We start from the raw sequence: 6,000 nt of genomic DNA on the forward strand, positions 1-6,000 counted from the left end.
AGACTTGTCTGTGAGCACATGCTGAATGAATGAATGGAATGAACTGGGCAGAGCTCCCTGGAGAATGTGAGGTGTGCATTCATTTTTTGTTTTGTTTTGTTTTTAAGCAGTGGCACAAACTGGGGACATGCTTGCCCAGCATGCACAGTGCTCCGTACTCAGTTCAGTCACAAGCCCGGTATAAACCCAGTGTGGTAGCACATACCTATGATCTTAGTACTTAGGAGGAGAAGGCAGGAGGCTTGAGGTCATCCTGGGCTACACAGTAAGTTCATGGCCAGCCTGGGCTACATGAAACCCTGAAGAAAGGGGTGGGGAGGGAAAAACAAAAGAGAAACGGCCATTGTGATGAGAGGCCAGATGGCACCAGCAGTTGAGACGACCCAGGGCTGATACAATATATATCCGTGCTCAAGAGGCGAGATCAACAAAACGGCGCGAATCACCTTCCTCTGTATCCAGATTTCTGAGTTTACGTCCAACTCCTGGTCCTGGTCCCCTGTCTCATCCTGAGAATGGGACAGAAGCCAGGGAAAACCCTTCTCTAGATTCACTGGGGACAATAGGCCTGGGTGGCTGAGAAGGGCCATCCTGAAGCCTCCTTCTTGCTCATGTCCCGAAGAGACTTTGATATCTGTCATAACAGCTCACTCTCCCAGGCTCCTAATCTAGAGACATACTGAAAGAAAATTCTAGAAACAGTGAAGCCAAAGGGAAGCAGTGAGGAGGCCCAAATGCACACAACCCTTTAATACCCTTCATGCTGTGGTGACCCCAACCATAAAATTATTTTGTTGCTACTTCATAACTGTAATTTTACTACTGTTATGAATCAGTAATGTAAATATTTTTGGGGATAAAGGTTTGTCAAAGGGGCTGTGACCCCCAAGTTGAGAACCACTGCATTAGGCTGTAATGACCACACTGAACAATTGTATCCACCTACTGTGTTTTAATTACAGGCATCAATGCTTGAAAGAAAAAATGAATCTTTTTTCAACAGAAGGAATAGTTAAATAATTTCTGAAAGAGAAATATTAATTTGTCTGGAAAATTCCCTCAAAAGGAAAAGCTTTTGTTGTCTGGAATATTACCTAATGCTATCTGCCAAGGAGGCCGGAAGTCCTGCAAACCTCCCTCCGAGCACAGTCAGAAAGGAAACACACCCATATTGTGTGCCTGTATGCCAAGCCCTGGCCTGGGGTCCTCAGACTCACTGTCTGGGGGACACAAACGGGGCCACCTGTAGATCACAGTCACAGACAGCTACAGAGTACTTCCCACAACAGACCACTCATCCATGACAGCTCACCGCTCAGCACTGGCCTCTGCCTATGTCAGGCTCGTCTGTGACAGGGACATCCTTAGATCTGCCGTGTCTTTGGAAAGTGGGGTACACAAGCTAGCCTGGTGTCCTGCTCTCTCTTCTCTCTGGCACCTCATGCCGGGTCATGACCAGAGCTGAGCCTTGCTTTGGACTCTGAACTTGGGACTTGTTGCGAGGCTCTAAACCCTAAAGAATGGGCATACTGGAGAGGGCGGGGCCAGGAAACCTAAGACAGAGTCTTTGTTTCTGGTTTCTGAAGGAGAAGTAGGGATTCAAACCGGAAGATCACAAAAGAGAAAAAGAGACGAGGCAAGTCCAAAGGAATCGGAGGGGTGAAATGGAGAGAGACGGAGAAAAAGAGGAAGTCGGGGGAGACGAAGGGTGGGAAGAACGAGAGAGACAAAGAGACGGGGACCCGAGGACAGGTTACAGACCAGGGTGGAGAGGAAGGAACCGGAGAGGAAGGGGAGATCGCGGGACCAGGGAAGCGGGGAAGGCTCCATCGCTCCACAGCCCCCGGTCCTCCCAGCCTCCCTGCAGCAACAGCTGAAGAAGGAGGAAGGGGAGGCAGGAGAGGAGGCAGAGGCAGCAGTAACCTTGGAGACAGAGCCAGGAAGATGGGTGAGGGGAGACAGAAAGGATGAGGGTTTGCAGCCCAGCAACAAGTACTTCCCTCTGCCAGGAGGGGTGGGTGACAGACAGACCCGAGAGAGTGGTTTAGATGAGCTGGGGGAGGGGAGAGAGACAAAAGATTCCAGGAAATCTAAAGAAGCCCAGCAGTCAGAATAAGAGAGGTTTTTACTGAGAATCAATTTAAGGAAGAGAGCTCGCTCGCTCGGGGAGTTTTTCAGCGATGAACACAGGAGGAGCCAGCTCAGGTGGCTGAAGTGAGGGGGGGCAGGGGGTCAGCCCTGGGCGGAGGGACACGGCAGAGAAATAAACGGTCAAGGAGAGCTGGCTGGCCGGCCTGAGAGCCCTTGGATGCATTCCTGCAGCCACCAGCCCCAGCTGGGGACACTGAGCCGCCGACCCTCCCTCCAAAAGAAGCCTGGCTGAGGAAACTTTACATGTATTGGTGTCCCATTGTTTTAGGGGAGAGGAATGTGGGGACCATTAGGCATGTAACTTCCAACATTCACAGACCAGTAGGGAAGCTGGGGCGTATACACAAAGAATAACAAAGGGACACTCATGGCCAGGGAGGGGAGATCTTCTCTTGGGGACCAGGCTCAAGCCAGACCCTGATGACTGGGACAGATTGGGGTCTGGAGGAGTTTGGCGAGGTAGGAGCCCGGCAGCAGACAGGACAGGAAAAGCCTGTCTGAGTCCAGGGGGCTGGCCAGCTGTTACCTTGCACAGGTCCCTTGACTTTCTGCTCTTCCCTCCGTTCACTTCACAGAACTGTTTAAGGATCGTGGGTACCTGTGCCTTGCCTGGCCCCATAAGGAGCTCTTGGTAAATGGTTGTCGTTATAAAAAATAAATAAATAGATGAGCTGCAGCCAGAGTCGGAGCTGCGTGGGGAGACCCTGTGTAAAGTAAAATAAGCAGAAAATACTGGCCTACCGTAATAGGAAGTGCTTAGAAAGGACCTGGAGACTGGGGTGAACCTGGAGAGGCCTGGATGATATCAGAGCCTGGGTGCTTGCAGGCTGAGGTGCTGACCCGCGTGGACTCAGAACTACAGCCCAGAGGAGCCTTCCCCCAAGCTGGTACCTACTCAGTGACTGCCTGGCTTATCTTTACCAATAAAATATTTGAAAGGGTGGAACGCTGATTCATACCACAAAGACACATGCTCAACTATGTTCATAGCAGCACTATTGGTGGTTTTAAACTGTACCCACAGTTTATTTTGCTTATTTTTGTTTGTTTGTTTTAGAGAGCAGGTCTCAATCTCTAGCCAAGGCTAACACACTATGTAGCCCAGGCTGGCCTCAAACTTGTGTTCTTCTTGCCTTGGCCTCCTAAGTGCTGGGGTCACAGGCATATACCGCTATCCCCAGCTAATATATATATATATATATATATATATATATATATATATATGTATATATATATTTTTTCAAAATACCTAGATGTTTTTTAATGTTCTCTTCCCCAGAATTGATGACTGTCCTGACTATTGTGCAATATATACATGCATCTAAGCATCACGTCCACCCCAGAAGTTTGTACAACTATTACACATCAATTAAAATATACAGTAATTAAAGGATTTCATGAAACTTAGTTGCTGTGGGACGGTCTATATGTCAAATTGCTCTGATTGGTCAATAAATAAAACACTGATTGGCCAGTGGCCAGGCAGGAAGTAGGTGGGAGAAGGAGAGAGGAGAATTCTGGGAAGCAGAAGGCTGAGGCAGAGAGACACTGCAGCCGCCGCCATGACCAGCAGCATGTGAAGACGCCAGCAAGCCACCAGCCACGTGGCAAGGTATAGACTTATGGAAATGGATTAATTTAAGCTATAAGAAGAGTTAGCAAGAAGCCTGCCACGGCCATACAGTTTGTAAGCAATATAAGTCTCTGTGTTTACTTGGTTGGGTCTGAGCGGCTGTGGGACTGGCGGGTGACAAAGATTTGTCCTGACTGTGGGCAAGGCAGGAAAACTCTAGCTACACTTAGTCCCCCTCCAATTGAATGTGACTGGTCTTAGTGACTTATTTATAGCACAAGAGGGTGTGGCCGAAGTGAGGTAGCTTCTAATCTTGTAGACACTAGACATGGCAAGGACTGGGAGTATAGCCCAATGATAGGGCACTAGCCTGGCATGCCTGAGGCCCCGGCTTTAATTAATTTAGTGTTCCTAGCACTACCAATAATTAATTAATTTTTAAAAACCGACATTGCCGTCCTCTCTCTTAGACTCCTGCACTCTAGAGGAAGCCATGCTCTGGAGACAGGCATCCTAGAGGTCTGTGTCCCAACAAATGGAGCCTCCTATCACTGACCAGGACAAACATGTAACCAAGGAGAGATCTTGGAAGCAGATCCTACAGCCACTCTCAGCCAAGCCCACAGAGGACCCCGCAGCCCTGGCTAACATCTTGACTCCAACCACACCAGAACCGTAGTGCCCAAACCACCCAGCTGAGCCAGTTCCTGACCCCAGACTATGCGGGTGACACCAGGGGCTGTGTTGATATGCTTTGTGCTGGGACCCTTTGCTAACGCAGCGATGGCCAGCTAACCTGAGGCTGCAAGGGAGCCTGGAGCCATACCTCCCCACAGCAGTGGCAGTGATGGACCTGGACTTGAAACAACTTGGCCTGATCCGTGTCCACTGCAGAGGGATCTGGAGATGAAGCAGAGACAACCAGGTAGTACTGACAGTCAGTGCTGCCACAGATGGAGTTCTGGATGATACCAGATGAGACAAGTCTGTGAGGCTAGAGGGCAAGCCAAGGTAAAAGAGTGTATGGTAGCTTTTGGTCATCGGGACTCAAACCCGTGTCTTCCCCATAATATCTCTCTGCTTCAGTTTCTCAGCTGTAAAATGGTATGGATAAACCTGTCCTGTGGGGTAGTATCCACATGGTTTGCAGAGCCTTATTACATAAAAGTCAAAGGAGAAAAAATAAAAAACCACAGCATCAAGGACAAAGTTGGGCCTCTGGGCACCACACTCGGCACCCAATCCTTGAAGCCAGGAGCATAGACCTCGTTCCTGCTTTTCATTGACTTTACACTCACATGTAGCCCACAGACCATGGTCTCAGAACCCAATTTCAAAGGGAAGAGAGAGAAGAGAGATGGAGATGGGGAGATGGGAAGGAGAGAGAGGGGGGAGGAGAGGCGGGGGAGGAAGGAGTGGAGGAGAGGAGATGATAGGGAGAAGAGAGAAGAGGAGGGGAGAGGAGGAAAGGGGAGAGGAGGGGAGTGGAGAGGAGAGGGAGAAGGGGGGATATGTGGCTCAGTGGTAGAACACTTGCCTAGCAGGCTAGAGGCCCTGAGTTTGATTCTCAGCACTTTGAGGGGGAAAGAAAGGAAAAAGGAATTCCAGCCATTTCTGTCATATAACATTCTTCCAAATCTTCCAATTTGTGTAAGGAGCTGATCTTGGCCTTGATTGCTTCCATTCTCATCACAACCCTGGGTTCCTCACAGTCATAGTTTCCATGGGGAATGTCCCCCACAGGCTCAGGGGTTGTAATGCTGGGTCCCCAGCAGGTGGTGCTAACGAGACAACGTATAACCTTGAAAAGGCTGGCGCCTCCCTGGAGGAAGTGGGTCACTGCGGGGTGGACCAAGAGGTTTGACACCTGACTCTACTTCCTGTCCAGTCTTGCTTCCTGTTTTGTGGAGGAGAAGCGCCTCCGCCTCCACTCTTCCAGGCACGCTTCTCCGCCACAGTGTCTGCACCTCAAGAGGAGACAAAAGCAAGTCCTTTCATGCCTAAGCTGCTCTTGCAGGTACTTGGTCACAGTGACCACAAAGTAAACAAGACACTCACTGGGACACGCTCCCTCTGCTACCTCTCCTAGTGTTAGTCTCTTCAACTGTGCTAGCAATAGCGCTGGGTTACCTCAGTGGCTGTGACCCTTGGGGATGACCAGGGACAAGGGCCTCACGGGTCTTCCTCAGCGTTCCTGATGACTATGACAGTGACAACATTCTCACCCAGGTCTACAATACAAAATGTGCTTTTACGCACGGATTTTTTTTTTTTTT

Source organism: Peromyscus leucopus, chromosome 7 (genome assembly GCF_004664715.2).
Source record: "Peromyscus leucopus breed LL Stock chromosome 7, UCI_PerLeu_2.1, whole genome shotgun sequence".
Classification (NCBI taxonomy): Eukaryota; Metazoa; Chordata; class Mammalia; order Rodentia; family Cricetidae; genus Peromyscus; species Peromyscus leucopus.